A 21884-nucleotide genomic window follows, 5' to 3' on the forward strand; every position below is an offset into this window, starting at 1 on the left:
AGTGCACCATCATCAACACAAGCCCTGGCCTGGCTTTCCAGCTGGCTGCTGGCCCTGGAGCAACCGTGCAAGGCCAGCACCTGCCCCCTATCACCACAGGGGAGGTAAGGGGTGGGCCACAGCTGGGACCTGTGGTCGGAGCCCAAAGGAGCTTGCACCAAAGCTCTGGCAAGACCAGGCGCAGCTCCTGGAAACGGGACCCCCCCACCACAGCCCCAGCCGAGCAACAAACTGCCTGGGGAAGGGAGTGGGAGAGCGCCCCCTGCTGAGCCCGCAGCACAGGGCACGGGGGCAGCACTGTGAGTGGGGAGCGCCCCCTGCTGAGCCCTCACCCTGCTCTCTTTGGGGCCAGCACTGACTGCCGGGGAGAGCGCCCCCTACTGAGCCTCTGCCCTGCTCCAGGGGATAATGGAGCATGAGCTTCTCCTCTACCAGGCCCTGGCTTCCCAAGGGCTGACAGCTGAGCTCCCTGGTGGCTGGTCAATGTGTCCCCTTCTCGGGGGTGGAAGGTCCCTGGGCATGGCTGGGCTGTGTCCCTGTCTCATCCCCTCCCCGAGGGCTACGTGCTGGCAGACCATGGCTGTCCCCAAGAGCTGTGCGCAGGGCCCTAGGCCATGTCCCCTTCTCCTCCTCTCCCCTCCCCCCGTGCTATGTGCTATGTGTGTGTGGCCGTTCCCCAGAGCTGGGCGCAGGATCCTGGGCCGAGGCCAGGGCACTGGCTGACTGGGACTGGGTGAACCCAGGCCTCAGCATCAGCTGGTAGAACACCCCAGGCAGGATGCGGAAGCCGAGGCGTTGCAGGGTGTGCAGCGAAGGCTCGTTGTGGGGCAGCACCCTGGTGTATACAGGGAAGTCGCGGGCATGCAACTGTGCCGCTAGCGTCCCCACCACGGGCCTCACGTGGTGCTGGCCGCGATGCTCCGGGAGGGTGTAACCGTGCGTCAGGGCAGCCAGCAGGTCGGTGAGGCACCAGGAGATGGGGTCCCCTCAGGGGCCAGCAGGCAGGCGTTGGGGAAGTGGCGGATCAGGAGGCACAGGTACCGCAGGCTCCGGCTGTTCCCCCCAAAGTTCCAGGTGTCTCTGAGCAGCATGGCGTGGGCGGGGGACACGGGGGCCAGCCTGAGCCCCTTGTCAGGCCTGCAAGACAGGGCAGGGGGGAGAGAGACACAGGACGGGGTGGGGTGAGCACAGAGGGGGTTGACCTGGCAAGGGGAGGATGTCAGCGCGTGGGGGGCAGGGGGAATAGAACCAGCACGAGAAGGGGTAAGTCTAGGGTAGGGGAGCGGGGAGCAACCAAACATGGGAGGTGTGAACATAGGGGGATATTGACCCAGCTTCCGGCTTGGGGTGCAGTGAGCCCGGGGCTGGGAGGGTCGAACTGGTATAAGGGAATGAGCCCGGGGAGCAGAAATTGAGCTGGTATGACATGGCATAAGAGAGGAGCAGTGTCCGGCGGCGCCATCCTCTTCCCAGTTGTGGGGCTCAGATGGGCTGGACAGAAAAATGGAGGGGATGGGGGGTTGCCGAATCTCAAACTGGGAGGCATGGAATGTATCCTGTGGGGGAGGGGTGTGCCACCCAGCTCGGAAGGCAGCGCCATCGCCAGCAGCATCCGAGACCGACGGGTGGCATGGTATGGCATTGCCATCCTTACTGCTGCGTAACGTTGGGCCTTTGCACTGGGGGGGGAGGCTATGGAAAATTCTGGGGTGCCTATAGCCCCCATATCGCTCCTCCCAGTGTCCCCCATGGAGGGGAGGGAGGCTGGAGGGGGAGTGACCTGGCACAGGGAGAATGGGGGGAGGCTGAGAGAGGATAGACCTGGTGTGGGGGAGAAGGGGGAGCCCTGGGGGGACGGGATCAAGTCAGGCCCTGGCACATGCGGGGAGGGGATCGACACACTCCCGCGGCCTCAGCACAGGGGATGTCTGACAAGGCCCAGTCCAGCCCCAGCAGAGTCATCGGTGCCAATGGGCCTTGGCTAAGCTCAGCTCCCTGAGATGAAAGCACCAGGGCTCAGTGGGCAGCGAACACCCTTCCCGGAGACCTACCCGCTGACAGGAAAGGAGGGACCAGGGGACTCTGTGCTTGGAGCCCCCTCCCCTCAGAGGGGACGGCTCTGGGGTCAAGGACCCCTGGCTGTCCATCCCAGGATACTGAAGGGTTACAGACTGCCCCTCCCCCTGCTCTCCCCATCCTGGGACCAAAGAGGTTCCTTGGCCAGGCTGCGTTGCCCCTGCCCCCTGGCGAAGCTCTAGGGCTGACTCAGCCCTGCCCCGGAGCAGGATGGGAAATCCTTGGCAGCATGTGCCCAAGGCCTGGGGCTGTGTGTGTGGCCGTGGTGATGCCCTCACTCTGCCAGCACCTTTAGCCTGGGGAACTCATTGCCACCAGATCTAGGGCGCAATGGAGGCCTCTGGCCTGGCACCCCGGGGTCCTTCCCTTCCCCCAACCCCGCTCCCCCCTCCAGCTAGCACAGGCTGGTTGTGTACATTGCCCCATTCTCTCACACACACCCCATATCTGGGGGGCACCTACCGGTACTGGGGCATGGCAGGTGGGTCTGGGTGCAGCAGCGGCCGGTACGGATACGTCTCCATCTCAAGCCCTCTGGCCCTGGCGATGTCCCTGATGGTCTCGTATACCCCGTCCTGCAGCCCTGCAGGAACAGCCGTGCGCTGTCAGCAGGGGCCCCTGAAAGGTGCCCATGGACGTGGGGGGCCCAGCCCGGTGCGGGAGAGCAGCAGGGAGGGGCCAAGGGCCACTGTGAGCCAGCATGCCCAACTGGGGGTTCCCAAGCTTGGCTCATTCAGGATCCCGGGTCTGGATGGAGAAGGGGCTCAGGTGAGCTCCTCGGGGCTATTGGCCCGTGGGGGGGAGGGGCCCAGGCAGGCTCCTCAGGGCTATTGGCCTGGGGGCGGGGGTAGGGGCCCAGGCAGGCTCCTCAGGGCTATTGGCCCATGGGAGGGGGGAGCGGTCCTGCCCCCCATGTGGCAGGTGCTGGATGGAGCAGGGCTGGAGGGGCTCACCCTGTATCTGGAAGGCCTGGCCCCAGTCCACAGCGCGGCTGTTCTCCAGAAGGGCCCGGCAGGCGCCCTCGTCCCGGTAGAAGGCCGTGTACAAGTTGGTGAAATAATCGCTTGGGTCCCGCGCCACCTGCAGGGGGGACACTGCCTGGGGGTGAGCGCAGCCTCTGCCCTCCCCCCATGACCCTCAGGGACGGCATCGGAGGAGCGGGGCACAGTGGGCCCCAAGTAAGAGATTGAGGAGGGGGGAAGGGGCCCTGTGAACGGAGCCAGGGGGCTTAGGGGAGAATGGGAAAGGGGCTCTGGGCAGCAGAAAGGGGAAACAGGCTGTGGGGAGGTGGGGCAGACAGAAGGGGGAGGGGTAGAGATGACACCAAGCAGGGAAAGGGGCAAGGAAGTCGGGGAGGGGCAGTGATGGCATGAGGTGGTGGAGGGGAGCAGGGCAGTGATGGCGTCGGGGGGGGAGGGGAGCGGGGCAGAGATGGGGTCAGGTTGGGGAGGGGAACGCGGCCGTTGGGAGGGGCCCAGCAAAGGCCGCACTTCTCTGCGTGGCCGGGTGAGGACCGTTTTGAACGCTGGCCATGAATCCACCAGCACCTCCTGGCCAGCCGGGTTCCCGCGGTTCACATGCATCACAGGGCCGTAGACCTGCCAAGACACAGGGGTCAGAGTCCGGGGATGTCCCGGATCCCCAGGATTGGTGCTGGGCCCCAGCTTTTACTCTGCCCCTTGGAGGAGCCCTCAAAGTGCCACCCCCCAGGGAGCCCCACTCTTCCTGCAGGGCAGGCCACCGCCTCTGAGATGGAGCCTCTGGGCTCCAGCTCTCCTGCTCCACCCCGCAAGCTCTGCCAGGGCCTCCCACTGAGCCAGACCCCGGGAGAGACCTGGCCGCTCTTGGGGGCTCCCACACCCCAGCCTGTGTTTGCAGTGACACCCGGCAGCATTGTCAAGCCAGGCCAGTTTATGAGTCACGGAGCAGCCTTAGGTCAGCAGAGAGAACTGGGGGTAAAGCAGTGTCCATTGCGGTCAGCCAGGGCCCAGCCAAGCTGGACTGAAAGTCCCTTTCCAGGCTGTCTCTGTCTCCGTCTGACCTCCTTGGCCAGCTACAGGTGAGAGCCTCCATCTTTGTCCAGCACCCCCCACCTCCCAGTCCTGTGCTCTCGAGCTGGGGTCTCTGCTCAGCCTCCCGGCTGAGAGGCGGGGAAATCCAGGAGTCAGCAGCGCTTGCCTTGTCTCTCTGGGTCACTTAAACTAGTGACTGTCCCAGTGAAGTTCGAACCCCCAAATGCTATCCATAGAAGCCACAGCATCTTCCCCATCCCTGTCCTACCAGGCACGGTCAGCATGCTCACAGCTGGGTCGAATCAAACTCACCCTTTCCAATACCCAGCTCAGAGCAGGCTCACATCCACCGCTAGGGCAGGTCTGTTCACTGACACTAGCAGGGGGCAGTGGGGAGTTTTCATGCAGCCTCAGCACATTTTGCCACCCCAAAACCTTTGGGTTTGAAACTGGGATGGGATCCAGCCACTGCACCCCCGCATCTGCCAGGGAGTGAAGAGTATCATGACCCCCCCCTTCCTCCATGTGTCGGCCATCTTGGCTGCTCGCTGGGGTGTCCTGACCCCTTGAGCATTTGGGGGATCAGTGTAGGTGTGTCCCCCTGCGAGGCTGGTCTTAGCCCAGCCATGTCTCTGGGGTTCTGGTGTCCCAGGGTCTGGTGATGCAGGGGCCTCCCCTACACTGGTTGTGTCCCAACCCCAGGGCTGTGTGTATGCCAGGAATCCATTTCCCCTCCTGGGGTTAACCTGTTGCCCTCACCCCAGGCCAGGACCCCCCTGCTGGCGATTCCGGGTCTTAACCTTGGCCATGCCCTGCCCGTGTCTGCCCATGCTCAGCTGGGGGCTCAGCTCCCACCAGGTTCCGTTCTGACTCTGTTTCCCCAGGGAGAGCAGGCTGTGAGCTGGCTCCCTTGGCCACAGCCTCAGGGAAGTTCTGCCAGAGCCCGTGTGACTCACATGTTCCGTGTGGAGATTGGGGGGGGGCGGTTCCCCTGCCCCACTCAAATACAGGGGGTCAACTTCCAGACAGACAGGTGTCCTGAGCTCAACAGCCTTTCCTTAGTGTTACAGGCAAGGGGGGAAAACCCTGCTACATGCCAGCCGAGCTATTCGCCTTTTCACTGATACCTCCAGTCTGAGCCTCTGGCTCCTGGGGTTCAAACCCTTGGCTGGGGCAGGATCAGGGACTGGATTTTGTCTTAAGCTGATACAGAAAATCTCAGCAGGAGGTCAAAGCCGATGTCCAGGAGAACCATGACTACCAGCCCCCCCCACCCTGAGTCCTCTGTCTGCACTGGGATCCGAGCTGTCGGGAGGGCTTCTCCCAGTCGGCAGGTGGCTTCCATTTAGGTCCCACCCTGGGTCTTTTGCACACCCCAAAACCTTTTCATATAAGCCTCAGGTGTCAGGTCAAACATAAGCAGTGGAGCCTTTTTGAACAGTTCCCAGTCCCCAGTATTAACGCCGTCCATCTGGCTGTACGTCTCTATGGCTTTGGGGGCCCGAGCATGGGGGTGAGACAGCAGAGCCGGTGCGAAGGGTAAACCAGGATCAAATCACAACCCTTCTCAAAGGCATTGAGGTTGGTGTCTACAGCCCCTCCTCCTCCTTAAACGGACAATTTAGTATCCAGCTCCCTGTGGAATTCAGCATCCCTGGGGCCTTTGCCCACTTACCCTTTGCTGCATTTCTTCACATTTTTGCTGCTTCTCACAGCCAGCTGGTTCCCTCTCACGGTTTGCTTCCCGCACTGGGTAGCCAGGGGAAACTGAGGCACACATAGGATTCATACAAATATATAAAAGGCCCATTTTGTCAATGGTTTAGCTGGGTGTGGTCAGAGCCATCCATGGTGAGGACCAGGAGGAAATTCAGAGCCAGGGGGGTGGGGGTGGTCAGAGCCATGATTGGCTAGCACCCAGCTGTCCCACACTGTGATTGGCTGCCATGGAGCCGCCCACATGTTCATTGGCTTACGCAAACCCTGACCATACTGAGATTGGCTGGCACAGAGCCCGCTTGTGCTCTGATTGGATGGGCAGGTCCTGGCGGTTACGCGGGGTGAGCAGTAGGCATTGGTGCTGGATTTGGACTTTGGGAGGCAGGGGGGTGAGTGAGGAGAAGGCCCAGGGGAGGGCTCCTCCACCGCTACCTCTAACCTAGGGGAAGGGCCTGCCACCCCCCTCCCACCACTACCTCTAACCTGGGGAAGGGGCCTGCCCTCCTGCTGCTACCCCTAACCCAGGGCAGGGGGCCTGTGTGATGAAGTAGAAGCTTTCTGTAGTATCTTTCTGATTCAAATGTGTGTCTCAGTTTCCCTCTGCTTCCTGTACTGCTCTGCGCAGCGTGTGAAGGGAAGGGACGGGTTGTGACTCATGTAACAGCCCGGCTGGAGACCAGCCTCATTAACCAAGGGAATAAAGTCTACACACACGCAAGGAGGATCTGGAGAGACCATGGAAACCCCAATGGCTGGGGTGGATGTTCACACCGAGCGAGTGAGATTCCCCCTCACGGCTCTGCAGCAGAGAGGCCCCCAGCTGAAGAACAGCGGCCGCGAGGGGTCAGGATACGGGGCTAAGAGCCGGCTTTTGGGGGGGTCTCAGCATCTTTCACCTTGGCCTAAGAACAAAGGGACAGAGACAGAGCGAGCCATGGGGCCCATGACGTCTTGGCTGGCTCATTGCCCTGGCTTCGCCAGGCTGGGCTGTGGCTTAACCTTTGATTCCCTGTGCTAACCTGAGGAGTCTAGCCAGGTGACTAATGAACCGCTACTGTGTTTTGCAAAGGCTGCCGGGGTCTCTGCCAACACACACCGCAGGGGCCCGGTCCAAACCTCCCGCAGGCGTCTGGTTCGGCTGCATTCGCTGCAGGGAGCCACGGAGAGAGATGGGAGGGCTGGTGTCAAAGGCCCAGTGGTGGAGGTCACGGGCCTGCCCCTGTGGAGCTGTGTGGAGCCTCGGGCCCTGGCTCACTACCGGGGTCGCTCCTAGGGGACTGGTGACAAGCTGGGGTACGGCACATCCCCTGTGGATCTATGAGAGCCTGCCCGGCCCCTGAACTGCTGCCCCCTGACCTGGAGAAAGGGTCTGCCCCCCAAACTGCTACCCCCTGACCAGGTGGAAGGGCCAGCCCTGCATGTACCCCAACCCAGGGGATTGCACCCCAGTCCAATATGTGCCCCATCACCCAGGTGTCTATGAGGGACTTTGCCCTGCTCTCTGCCCAGCCCAAGGGTGGGAGGGTTCGGCCCTGCAGGGGCAGGCGAGTCCTGGTCACCGGCAGCGTGTCAGGCAGGCCCCGCTGTAGCATCCCCTCCAGCAGCCGCAGCTTGGAGGAACAGCTCAGGATCAGCATCGCTGGCCGGGATGGGCCTTCACAGCTTCCAGCGGGACAGTGCGAGGGACACCTGCGGGGACAGGAGACCCATCAGTTCCCTGTGACTGTCTCCCAAGCCCAGAGACAAGCTGCCAGCTCCCAGCCCTGCCAAAATAGCAAAAACTATGTGTAGAGCCCACAATAGCTCACCAGTCTGTGCGCAGCCCCCCGTGTGTTCACCAGAGACCATACAATAACTCACCAGTTTTCTGTGCATGACCCCCGTGTTCACCAGAGACCCTACAATAACTCACCGGTCTGTGTGCCGCCCCCGCGCTCATCAGAGACCCTACAATAATTCACCAGTCTTCTGTGCATGACCCCTGTGTTCACCCTAGACCCTACAATAATTCACCAGTCTTGTGTGCATGACCCCTGTGTTCACCCTAGACCCTACAATAACTCACCAGTCTGTGCCCAGCCCCTGTGCTCCCCAGAGACCCTACAATAACTCACCAGTCTGTGCATGGCCCCTGTGCTCACCAGAGACCCTACAATAACTCATCAGTCTGTGCATGGCCCCCATGCTCACCAGAGACCCTACAATAACTCATCAGTCTGTGCATGGCCCCCGTACACACCAGAGACCCTACAATAACTCACCAGTCTGTGTGCAGCCCCTGTGCTCACCAGAGACCCTACAATAACACACCAGTCTGTGCATGGCCCCCGTGCTCACCAGAGACCCTACGATAACTCACCAGTCTGTGTGCAGCCTCTGTGCTCACCAGAGACCCTACAATAACTCACCAGTCTGTGTTCAGCCCCTGTGCGCACCAGAGACCCTACAATAACACCCCAGTCTGTGTGCAGCCCCTGTGCTCACCAGATACCCCAAAAGAAGAAGGCTGCTGTAAGGCCATGTGATGCCAGGGCTGTCCGTACAGGGCTGGGACTCCCACTCACCTGGGGTGACTCCGTGCCAGGGGAAGGAGCAGTTCCTGGGTGTCTGTGGAGCTGCGAGGTCCCTGTCTGTCTCTCCTTCAGGGGCTGCTCCAGCCTCTTATTCCCCAGCGAATGAACCATTAACAGAGTCTGCCAGTCCTGGAGCCCAGAGGCGGTGACATCCCTGCACCCGCTTGGCACAGTTGATTGGGATTTTGCTCTGGGCAGAGGTGGAGGGGCCTCCGGGGAAATGCAAATGCACCCAGAATGCACCAGGTCCAGGGGCAGAGTGAGAGCAGGGGCTGCCTGACCCCCTTCTCCACCGGTGCCCCTCAATCCCGACCTGCAGCCCCCTGCTATGCCGGCCTGGTCTTGGTCACTGTGTGTCCACGCCGCACCCAGCACAATGGGGTGCCAATGACCCTGAGTATGAGCGCCCCACAGCAGGAAATGTATTTCCTATAACATACCAGGATTCAGCTTGGGCCTTCTCATCACATTTGAAAGCCCCAGCGTCCTGGAAGACAGTGCCATGGTGAATAGAGCCACTTTGGTTCAGATCAGCCAGTGGGGGGGAAAAAACCAACAAAACCAGGGGATTGGTCCCTGTGACAAAGTGGGAATTTTTTGTAGCATTTTATGACCCGTGTATGTGCTTCAGTTTCCCCTGTGTGTTGCAGTGTTACCCTGTGGGGAGAAAAAATAGGAGCAAGTTTGCTCTCAGGACAGGTTCTGAGCCATAGGTGGGCGTCACCTCCCTGTCTGGGTGGAGGAGGGAGTCATTAAGGAACTAGTTGAAATTGACCCACATCAAGAAAGGGGTCAGAGAGACAATGCAAGCCCCAATGGTTTATGGATTTCCCCGCCTCTCAGCAGGGAAGCTGAGCAAAGACCCCACCTCGAGAACAAAGGACTGAGAGGGGGAAGGTAGGGGAGTGTGACAGAATGTACCCTTGTGCCCACACCGTACCCACTGTTGTAATAATCTTTGTACAATCTTGCAATGTATTATTTGTAAATGTATAATTTGCCGGTCAGTATTGCCCTGATCTAATATGTGTGTGGCAACATTGTACGTGAAGTGATAAGATTCTCCTTTATGGTGTTAACACGAGCTCTAACCTGAGGTTGGCAAACAGGCCTGTCTCAACAAAGGAATGGGTGCTCTGTTTAATTTGCATTTAAGCAACAAACAGAGTCATCAAGCAGGAAGGGAAACAAAAGAAACTCCAACAGGGGAGGAAAAAGCAGCAGGGAGCATCCTTCCCTACAGACTCTCTCTCCTGAATCTCAGCTGCAAATGTTTTCCAAGTGTTTCCAGCCCTCTGTGGAGAAAGAAGTGGTTCAGGACTATTTAGAAAAGATGGACGAGCACAAGTCCATGGGGCTGGATGCATTGCATCCGAGGTTGCTAAAGGAGTTGGGAGATGTGATTGCAGAGCCACTGGCCTTTATCTTTGAAAACTCATGGCAAGTGGGGGAGGTCCCGGATGACTGGAAAAAGGCTAATGTAGTGCCCTGGAAAAATCATGGAGCAGGTCCTCAAGTAATCAGTTTTGAAGCACTTTGAGGAGAAGAAAGTGATAAGGAACAGTCAGCATGGATTCCCCAAGGGCAAGTCATGCCTGACTAACCTAATTGCCTTCTATAATGAGATAACTGGCTCTGCGGATGAGGGGAAAGCAGTGGACGGTCTCCCACAGTATTCTTGCCAGCAAGTTAAAGAAGTATAGGCTGGATGAATGGACAATAAGGTGGATAGGAAGCTGGCTAGATCATCAGGCTCAACGAGGAGTGATCAATGGCTCCATGTCTAGTTGGCAGCCGGTATCAAGCAGAGTGTCCCAGGGGTTGGTCCTGAGGACGGTTTTGTTCAATATCTTCATTAATGATCTGGAGGATGATGTGGACTGCACTCTCAGCAAGTTTGCAGATGACACTAAACTGGGAGGAGTGGTAGATATGCTGGAGGGTAGGAATAGGATACTGAGGGACTTAGACAATTAGAGGAAAGTCATTGAACAAAATGCAGGGGCCAGGAAAAGGAGTGAAATGGTGAAGATCAGCCAGGAACAAACAGAACTGTCTCATGGCCCTGAATCCGGTGTGTTTTGGGGAAAGTTGAAGAGACCACAGAAAGCCAGTTTGTTAAGTGGGGAACATGGAGACCTGGGAGATGGGTCGGAAATAGGAGGGAGCGTGGGCTATAATGGCAGAGAGAAAGGAGGGTCAGGGCAAAACTGGGAGGCAAAATCAAATCAGTATTTTAGATGCCTATATACAAACGCGAGAAGTATGGGTACTGATGAGTTATTGTAGGGTCTAAGCAGGAAGAACTGGAAGTGCTAATAAATAAATACAACTATGACATTGTTGGCATCACCGAAACTTGGTCGGATAATACACATGATTGGAATGTTGGTGTGGATGGGTACAGCTTGCTCAGGAAGGATAGACAGGGGGAAAAGGGAGGAGGTGTTGCCTTATATATTAAAAATGTACACACTTGGACTGAGGTGGAGATGGACATAGGAGACGGAAGTGTTGAGAGTCTCTGGGTTAGGCTAAAAGGGGTAAAAAACAAGGGTATGTCATGCTAGGAGTACACTACAGGCCACCTAACCAGGTGGAAGAGGTGGATGAGGCTTTTTTTAAACAACTAACAAAATCATCCAAAGCCTAAGATTTGGTGGTGATGGGGGACTTCAACTATCCAGATGTAACCCTTCTGCCCATCTAAGTTGGCAGCAACAAGGGCCGGGTTCTGTATCTAGGGGTTCCGTTTCAATAACACAATGCAAAACTGGCTCGAGACCCCACCCAGTGACCTGGGACAATTACATACCACCCCCCTGGGTACCTCTAAGAGGCAATACTTCCCCTCTCGCAAGCACGGAGTCTGAGTGTAGCAGAAAATGTTTAATAACATGAGGTAAACGACATCAGCATAAAATTGGAAAAACACCACAAACAGGATTCATAACACAAACCATGAGCAAAACCCACCCCAGCAAATTGGGCCGTGTCCTTTCCCTTTGGCTCTTGAATCCAACAACCCAAAAATCACCCAGAGTCCCCAAAGTCCAACACCCCCAAAGTCTCTTGGGTCCAGCAACCACCCAAAGTCCCAAAAGTCCAACAACCCCCAAAGTCTCTGTCCCTGGTCAGTGCAGCCCCAGAGCAAAAAGGGGGGGGCACGCAGGGTGTTAAGGGGCACCTTACATGATCCGAGGCTGGCTAGCCGTCTGTTTCTCCGTGGGGGTTCCGCCGCAGCCTTCACCACGAGCCAGTCCACTTTCCTGCCATCCCACGAACAGCTCCGCTCTACAAGCTGCTCCGCTCACCAACCTGTGAGCCGTTCCAGCCGTTCCCGCAAACAGCTCTGCTCGCCGTTGCTTGGGCCGCTCCAACCGGCCCCGCAAGGCTCCACGCCGCTCGCTGCTCCTCCAGTCGTCCCCACAAATTGCTCTGCCAGCTGCTGAGCAATATAGCTTCAGGCTCCCCCACTAGTTAACACAGCACTCAGTGATCTCAGCTCTTAATAACTTTAGCTCTTTTGTGATTTCAGCTCATAGTATAGTAGGGGAGCCCCAGTGCTGGTGCACCATTGGCCCAAAGTGAATTCAGCTCAGCAGCCTGTAACTAGACTCCTATTGGAATCAAAGTTAGCTCTGACATTCAACAGTGGAGAGAGGAGGTGGTGCAATTGGTGTTTCAAACCCTCAGGGGGGGGGGGGGGCATCCCATCAGGTACAAATACCTGTCCCCATCCTCTCAATTCACTGGGTTTTGTAACCCATGCCCCTTGTCAAGCAAGTGCTACTTAGGTAATGGTGAAGGACTCACTCAGTCCTTCTGTCATACAACAGTTCCACTGGCCTTGATTCACAGAATCAGGGTAACAAAACTTTATTCTTCCTGCCCCAATAATAGAGAAACTGGGGATCCCACACCAGCCAAAGTAACCACTTTCAGTTGCTGTTGTTCCATGCCAGGCGAGTGGGTGTGCCTATGCAAACAAGATCAGCCCCTGGAGTTCTTTTCCACACTCGCCATAATTCACCACCAGATGTCAGGGTAGAGCTCATCCTGACTCTGCTTACATCCTCCCCCCAGCCGAGAATTTGTCGTCCCGACAAATCACACTCCCTATTATACCAACTCACTGGTTCCCTCCAAAGGGCCTCAGATAGCCCACTTTAGCTTCCACAAGCCTGTGTGCTAAACATATTGGTTCCTCACTAGTCACCCCAGGTGCATCATAAGTCAACCGTTTTACTGGTCTTATTACCCTGTCTCGTCTATTGAGACTCTCTGTTACCGTGGTAGAGTGGACAGCGTCTTGAACGACAGATGGGGAGGTTTCCTTTGAGGGCCCCTCGGCTACTGGCATAGGCCCCTGCAGTTCTAGTTCTAACAGTGGAGGGTCCAAGGTGCCCAGGACATCCTCCACCTGTATGTCTCCACTGTCCAATAACCTGTGTGTGTCATCACATGGGGGTCCCACCAGTGGCCCAGTGGTGTCAGGAATGGGCCTAAATACTTCTGCCATGGGGTTTAGGGAGGAAGAGGAGGAGCTCTCTTTTGATGCTGATCGAGACTGAAATCTTGTCTCCATCCCAGGATACACCATGGTTGTGTCTTCCTCCTCAGACTCACTCTCGCATGTGCTGCATAGGGGTAGGTTAGCTGCAGGGGGCTGGCTGTCCACGTTGGAGGGCAGCTTTGGTCCAGCACCTTCGTTCCGCCCGATTGCCCTGTTGTGGCCCATCTCATACGGGGTGTCTACCAATTCCCCCACAGGGAGCAAAAGGTTTCTATGCACTGTCTTTGTCTGCCCTGGACCATCTTCAGGTTTGATCTTGTAGACTGGCAGATCTCCTAGCTTTTCCATCACCAAGTAAGGTATTGCCTTCCATCTGTCAGCTATCTTGTGTTTGCCAGTAATACCCAAATTTCGCAGCAGGACTCTGTCCCCCGGCTGGAGTTCTTGCAGACGTACCCTAGCATCATATCGATGTTTGTTCCGGTCTGCGTTCTTCCGAGCCGCAGATGTAGCTAAGTGATAAGCATCCCGCAGCTTTTCTCTTAGTCGGGATACATATTGCTGATGAGTTTCATAGCTATCTCCATCCTCTGATACACCAAAGCACAGGTCTATGGGTAATCTTGGTTCTCGCCCAAACATTAAGAGATATGGGGTGACTCCTGTAGCATCATTCTTTGTGGCATTGTAGGCGTGCACCAGAAATGCGACATGTTGGCTCCAGGTTGCCTTCTGCTCTGGCCGCAAAGTCCCCAACATATCTAATAGGGTTCAGTTGAACCTCTCTGGCTGTGGATCACCTTGAGGGTGATAAGGCGTTGTCCTAGACTTTTTAATTCCCGCTATCCTCAGCACCTCCTTCAGAAGGTGACTCTCAAAGTCCCGCCCCTGATCCGAGTGTATCCGGGCTGGAAATCCATAAACTGAGAAATATTTCTCCCACAGTACTCGAGCAACAGTGATGGCCCTCTGATCACGTGTGGGATATGCCTGCGCATATCGCGTATAATGGTCAGTCACTACTAGAATGTTCCCAATATTTCTCTTGTCTACTTCTAAAGACAAGAAATCAATGCATACCAGCTCCAGAGGTTTGTTGCTGGTGATGTTCTTCAGATATGCAGCCCTCGTGGGCAGAGTTTTCCTTTGAACACATCGAGCGCAGGTCTCACATTTCCTGCAAACATCTTCAGCCATCCGAGGCCAATAGAACCTACTACGAATAAGTTCCAGGGTCCTCTCCATCCCTAAATGGCCAAAGTCATCATGCAGGGCCCTCATGGCCAGGGCTCTGTACTCTTTTGGCAGCACTAGCTGTGCTCGTTGCTTTTGTAAAGGGTCTGTGGTCACTCGGTGTAGCACTCCCTGAATCAATTTTAGTTTGGTCCATTCTCTCAATAGTAGTTTACCCTCCGGGTTAGGTGGGACAACCACAGCTGGGCTTCGCCCCTCCCTTTTGGCAAGTAGTGTATCACGAATGTCAATATCTTGCAGCTGGGCTTCCTGCCAGTCAGCCGCATTGAGCATGGGCAAAGGAGATTGGTCCAACGCAATATAGTTCACTGAAGCAGAAGGCACGCATTCAGGGGGCAGGCCCAAAGCTTCTGCAGCACATCCATGAAGACTTTCATGGGACTCTGGCTCCCGGCGACTCACACTGCAAATAGCCCTCACTCCATCTGTGGGTATCACAGCAACTCCTGGTGCCTGTGGACGCCTGGACAATGCATCTGCATCTACATTGCTTCTCCCTGATCGGTATTGAATGCTGAAGTCATAGCTAGCCAAAGCGGCCACCCATCTTTGCCCTGTAGCATCCAGCTTAGCACTTGTTAACACATAGGTCAGTGGATTGTTGTCTGTCCACACCTGGAACTGAGCACCATATAAGTAGTCTCGAAATTTCTAAGTGATGGCCCATTTCAAGGCCAAGAACTCCAGCTTGTGGGTGGGATAGTGAGTTTCAATATCAGACAGTCCTCGGCTGGCAAAGGCTACAGGTTTACGTTTTCCTTCCAGTTCCTGGTACAGTACTGCTCCCAGACCCTCCAAACTGGCATCAGTATGCAGGATAAATGGTTTGCTTGGGTCAGCAAAGACTAGGACTGGAGCATGAGTTAGGCAAGTAATGATTTCTCGAAAAGCCCTTTCACATCTCTCATCCCACCGTGGCCCAAATGGTTCAAAGGGGCCATAGTGTCTCTGCACAGGAGGCTTTGGGGACCTCCCCTTATTCTTGGTCTTAGATTTGTTCCTGCTGGACTGGTATCCCCTGGTAAGATCATTCAGAGGTTTTACAATCGTAGCATAGTTTTTCACAAATCTGCGGTAGTAGCCACTAAACCCAAGAAAGGTCTTGAGTTCTCTGTAGTTACTTGGACATGGCCGTGTAGTGAGTGCTTCTATTTTATCGGGATCAGTACTCACACCCTCTTGGGACACGATGTGACCCACATACTTCACTGAGGTCCTGCAGAACTGGCATTTGTCAATTGAAAGCTTCAAACCATAATCCTCTAACCTATCAAGCACTTTAAGAAGTCTTTCTTCATGCTCCTCCAAGGTTCTTCCAAACACAATCAGGTCATCCAAATAAACTAACACTTGCAGTAAATTCATGTCTCCCACAACTTTCTCCATAAGACGTTGAAATGTGGCAGGTGGTCCAGAAATCCCTTGGGGCATGCGTTTGTCGTGGAAAGAATCACCCACGCAGTGATTTTAGTTCACAGACTCAGAGCCTGAGGCCTTTATTGCAATACATACCAACGCGTTGGGGTGCAGTTTTTCAAACTGGCACCCCTAGCAACAGCTCACAGGCTGCTTTTATTCCATTAAACCACAAGCAGGGTACAAACAATACGTCATGAATTAAATCATTGGGGGCAAATCACAAGCTGAGCAAGGGTTGAGCACGAGCTTTGGGGACAAATCACAAGCTGGGCAAGGGTTGAGCATGAGCTGATCACGAGCTAGGAAGCAGGGGTTGGGGTCAATCTTCTCACCCCCCTCCCTACCCTCTGACTTAATTTCCGAGGAGTGGGTGTTTGTTTGGGTAGAAGGGCGCTTGGTGGTTTCCGCAGGGGTGGTGCTCGGCCCTAGCTTGGGTACATTTCTCAAGACTTGGACTATGTCATTTTCCGGGGGATTTCAGCAAAGGCTTAAGGGGGGGGGGGTTTCCAGGGGAGCTTAAAGGAGAGCTATCATTGGTTAAATTGCAGATAGCTGGACTTGGAAAATATTGCAAATAGTTATAGCAGCAAGGATGATTAACTCTCTGCAAAACAATTTACAAATCACAAGCATCTTACGTTATTTCCGTAGCTTCTTACGTTATTTCCGTAGCTTGCGGTTATCATATTTCATCAGTTATGAACATATTTCATTACTACTGCTGCGGGGGGGGGGGGCGGGGTTTATTCTCCCATTCCCTCCTCTGGACATGACCCTTGACCGAGTTTGGCAGAAAACTGTGCAGTTTAGTCTTGTTTAAGCTTTAGGCCTGCCCTACTCTGTGCAAAGGCCATCAGCATAACAGATCTCTGTTGGAGGGTTTATTTTGGGGCCTTCAGATTCAAAGCTCTGGCTATCAAAAAGAAAGCCCCCCCCCCTGTATTTCCCCACAATTTCCCTCCTCTGATGCCCTATAGGCATCACTACTATTATTAAACAAAGGGGCCATAGGACAGTATTTGGATTTAGAAATGACACTAAGGTGGTCGATTTCCGGATTTGAGGGACAATACAGTGTGGGGTGGAAAATAAAGGGCTTCCGGTGGTGGTCGGGGCTGAACCGGGAGCCGGGGCAAACGGCAAAATTTACATAGACAACAAGCAACAGCCAACATTAATCCGCAACAAATTGCTAGAACAATCTAAAATAGAATGTGAAGAGTAGAAGAGGTTAGCCAACTGGGTGTAACTTGGGCGATTTCCTTAGAGGCAAAGCATGCAATGTCATAGGAGGAGCATAAGGTATGTACTCGATAAGCAGTTTGGAAGGCTTTGGCCTTTTTGTTGTATTCTATTTCTATTACATGCATTTGGGTTTTGCAGGTGAGATAAGTTGGAGAGCAGAGGGAGTAGAGAAGTGAGGTTTAGGAAGCGGTTAGGGATAGGGGAAGTCCAATTAAATATAAAAGGAACACTTGGATGGAGGGTTACATAAACCTGAGGATTAGCAGGCCATACAATAAAGCGGCTTCCTTGTGCAGCGGTTAAGTTAAGGTGAAAGGGGATAGGGATGTGGGGGTCCGATGGCAGGGCACATCCCTGGCTTTTACTAAATAGTAATTTTTCCTTTGGATTTTTACCTATCGCTTCCCCTTCCCAACATGCCAAATTAAAACGTTAACTACTTCTTCAGGATGCAATTTGCGGAGGCAAAATAGCTGTGGGGGTTCCAAGGGCCATAATGACCACAAGGTTCCGATACCCACCCAGATATGTTGAGCAGCGAAATCAGAGGGAGTGGTGATGAAATGGCTAGGTTCATGGGGTGGTTTAACTTCCCATACCTGCCGGTGGATAACCCAGTCCCATAGACAATTCGCCCAGGGTTTTGGCACAAGTAAGTGCACTGGAGCCCAGGTGCCATTTACCGGTTCCGAAGCTTGGAAGGTACATGCAACAGAGTCACAGCTTTATTTTGACAATGTTTATGTATTTCTCCACTTCCACAGCTTGGGTGGCACTCCCACAGTAGTGGTAAGGGTTTTAGGCCACCGCTGATTTAAAACATTGGTTTGCATTTTTTTTCTAAGGGACCGTTAAAGAAATCCTGCATTTGACTACAAGCTGAATCCCAGACAGTGTTCTTTCCTGCTAAGGCAAGGGTGTTTAGTTAACCCTGCCTCAGTAAGGAGGCCTGATGCTTTTTCCAAATTTTCCAGGTGTTTTTTATGGTTTTGGGCTTTGTCTATTGTTCAAATAGCGGCTACTCTAGTTAGGTCATGTAAGATTCCTTCTACTACGCCTCCCTTTCCCCAATAAAAACTTTCCCACTGCACAAGCTGGGCCAGTTGAATGGCCGCTTTCTGAAAACAATTAGGGTACTAGGTAGTTATTTGGAAAGCAGAGAGGGAAATGAGAAAGTGGTGGTTCTTATAGTAGCATTTAGCACAATTCACCACTGTAAACAACAATTCCATCGGTAGGATGTGCTATACCACATTTGTTGTTCCGAGACTTGAATTTCCCTGAGGCTACGGCCAGACAGATTTGTATGGGAATTGGAGAAGATACGAGGGGGAGTAGCTGGGGAGCGGGGACTACAACAATGGGCAACCATATAGAGCCGGAATACACTGCAATACGACACAGGCCAAACCGGAGGCTACTGATTGGCCAAGATTACATTTTCCCTCCCCACCCCAAGTTCGTTAAGGAGGAGAGGCTGAGAAATATTAAAAGTTTCATCTTCAGGTAGTTTTGGCTAGCTTCCGCAAGCTATTCTTTAAGATTTCGAAGTCTTAGTTCACTTAGCTGTCCGGCAATGAGGCTGCAAGGGAGGGGTTACCAGCACAATCACCTTGCTTGGTTGGAGGCTTTATTGTGGCCTCAGGTGGAGAAGTTGTTTTCTTAGCAAGGTCCGAAGGCTTAATGGATTTGTCAGCGGACAAGAGTCCCTCAGCATGGGGCGAGGGCAGTTCTTTGCTGATGGACCCTTATGCAAACCCAGTGCCAGGTTTCAGCGAGTGGCAGGACTGCTGTATATAAAAAGACCTAACACATTTCGTTAGTGCCTGACTATTGTGTAATTTATTAAATGACTGTTTATTTGAGCTAGGCCAGCAGGGCACTGTTGGTAGCTGCATTGGGTGCCCTGGTAAAAATTTTTATGAGGGCTGAATCTGGTCCTCTGATTGGGAGTGGCCTTTAAAGGGCATTTGGCCATACTGGATCTGTGAAGCCGCACACATACTGGATCTGTGAAGCCGCACACATACTGGATCTGTGAAGCTGCACACATACTGGATCTGTGAAGCCGCACACATACTGGATCTGTGAAGCCGCACACATACTGGATCTGTGAAGCCGCACACATACTGGATCTGTGAAGCTGCACATAGCTCTTTTATAATTAGTTCAGATATGCCAGATTGTGATACAAAATCCTTAAGCAAAAACCCCATAACAGCCCCTGCATGACATATTTTACCAATGCAAAACTGCTGCAAAACCTCCGTCCAAGATCCTGCATTTGCCCTTCCTCCATAAGAAAACACACCACCAAAACTAACACATAGTAATGTATCTTCCCGTAAAAAAGGCAAATGCCTGCAACACTCAAACACCTGAACAAATTAATCCAAATATTTAGAAAGAGTTCTTAAAGAGGGACTAACACATACTTACAATTATAACATTTAAACATTTGAATAAAATTAATTCAAATATCTAGAAAAAGTTTTTAAAGAGGGAAAAGTGCTGTCTGCCCAATCATCACGCCACTGGCAGTAGTGCTGGGCCACAGAGGAAAAGTTTTACTTAACTGCAGCAATCAACGGTGCACAGTCATCCGGTGATGCACGCGAGCAAATAGGGCCAGAGCACCTGAGGCGCAACCGTCCAGGGAGTGCCAAAGGTGTACAGGGTACAAGGTGTACCCAGCAACACTTCCAGATTTCTATTTGTGGCTTTTTAGTTGATATTAGCCTTTACTTGCTATTTGTTACCAAAACAGATTTAAAATTTTCCATTCTTTTGGCTTTGACTATTTTGCTGCAGCCACAACATTGGTCTTTATTTTAAACACTTTAAATTTTGTAAAGCATTAAGTTACTTTAAGGATCAAATGCTAAATACCAAAATCAAACAACACTAGAAAACATCTTAAACTTATAAACAAAAAATTATACACACCAGGAGCGTTTCTTAACAAATGTAACTAACTTTTTTTATATAGTCAAATGATTTTACCTTAATCATTTGATTAATATCCTTTTGCCTGGATTACCTTACAGACACTCCCAAAGGAATGGCTGCAAAGAAACCAAGAATTTCTTTTTTTAACATTTATTCATAGTTTTACCGCTTATGCCATTTGTGACGGGTTGGATTACAGAAACCCCCCTTGGGAGCTGCCACCCAATGTACCAAGACTACTTCTGCTCCTGTTTTCCCTGCCAGCTCAGGACTCCAGCACCCCGTCTTGCTGAGCCAGACACTCCAGTCTGCTCTAACACAGACCCAGGGTCTGAATCACTTGTCCCAAAGCTGCAAGTTTACCTGAAAACAGCTCACAGTAGTGTGCTTGTCTCTAGCACTCAGATGCCCAAATCCCAATGGGGCCTAAACCCAAATAAATCCGTTTTACCCTGCACAAGCCCATGCAGGGCAAACTCATAAATTGTCTGCCCTCTATAACACTGATAGAGAGAGACATTTTATATTTCTAGTTTTAGATACAAGAGTGGTACAAATCAGATGACTATACTCAGTAGATTATAAACTCTGTAATGATACCTTACAAGAGACCTTTTGCATAAAGCATATCCCAGTCACGTTATATTCACTTATTACCATATTTTTTCCCTAAAACTATTCCAGTTACATTATATTGACTTATTATTAAGTTTTTATAAAATCATATAGACTGCACAACGTCACATCATTATTTAAGCAATTACTATTATGAAAGGAAAAAAGCAAGAAGCCAACCCTGCAATTACTTAATTTCCACCAGCAACTACAGAGTTAACCCCTCAACCCCCCCCTCTTAACTTCCTCAAACTGCGGTTGCCTGCCGGTTTGGGCCCAATCCTTTTTTCTTATGGGCACAGGCATTGTTTTACTATCAATTCAGCAGGGAGGGTGGGCTGTTTTTACCAACCCTCCTTGTAGAAGAGGATTAATTATTTAACAAAGCAATTACTATTATACTTAAAGAGTGGTTAAACAACACAACAACACTAAAACACTTGCTATCATGCTGGAAGAATAGTTAAACAACACTAAAATCTATATTACACAAATTCGAACACTGCAATAAGCTCTGCTCTCTCTTCCGGGGGAGAGCAATCCTTCCCTCTTGCTCCTTTTTAAACCTGGGTGTAGCCTCACCCCTTTCAACATTCACACCACTGGGGAGGATTTATAAGGAAGGTCCTCGCATGCACCCTGTCCGGCAATGAGTTACCAATTCGCCCTTTAGGGGAACGGGGTAGGATGCCCGATTGCCCCAGGTTTTGGCAAACGATTTCCAGGGGCTCCCCTTCAAACACAGCAAGGGGAGGGAGCTCACTCCATACGCAAGTCCTTGCTCCAGAGGAAGATTTGGGAAAGGGTTTTGGTCGTAGGCCAATCACACAAAAGTTTAGGAAAGCTTTGGTCACCGTACACCTGTCCCCCAGTAGAGAGCACCGGACCGCCTTCAAGAGAACGGGATGGGATACTCTGCTACCTAGGAGTACGCGGACGGATTCCTTGGGGCCTCCCCGGTCTCCGAGCAAGGAGGTGGTCCCCGTACACCCCTCCCCCAGCAGAGAGCACCGGCCCGCCTTCAAGAGAACGGGATGGGTTGCTTCACTGCCTAGGAGTACGTGGACGGTTTCCCGGGGCCTTCTCTCTCTCCGAGTGAGAAGGGACACAATTGTCACTTAACGGGTAAGAAAAGGGTGGGGACCTACTAGAGCGGGGGTCTCCGATTCACGGTCCCTTACCCCGCCCGCAGCTGGTCCCGGAGTCACCTTGCGACCTACAATCACACCACACCTAAACCGGGAGCTTTGCTATAACAGTCCTTTCCAGCCCCCAGCCTATTGCTAGTGGGAGTCCTGTCAATCCCCGGGCCGCAGGTCTCATCAGTTCACACAGCCTATTGCTAGTGTGGTCCACCAGCCTATTGCTAGTGGGAGCTACTCCGGCCCCTTCGGCTGCACCGGGACTTCCTGGATTACGCCCTAACTCCTGTTAGAGTCCAGGCAGTGGATTCCGCCCCCCTTCTACTCCACTCAGGGGATTATACCCCACCTCGCTTAAGGGGTC

General features: G+C 53.1%; 1 pseudogene; it reads right to left on the minus strand.

Moving 5' to 3' along the window:
* Positions 1–648: 648 nt before the first annotated feature.
* LOC135878748 (glycine N-acyltransferase-like protein 3) overlaps positions 649–21884 on the minus strand; it is a 34417-nt pseudogene continuing 13181 nt past the window's right edge.

Source organism: Emys orbicularis, chromosome 4 (assembly GCF_028017835.1).
Source record: "Emys orbicularis isolate rEmyOrb1 chromosome 4, rEmyOrb1.hap1, whole genome shotgun sequence".
Lineage (NCBI taxonomy): Eukaryota > Metazoa > Chordata > Testudines > Emydidae > Emys > Emys orbicularis.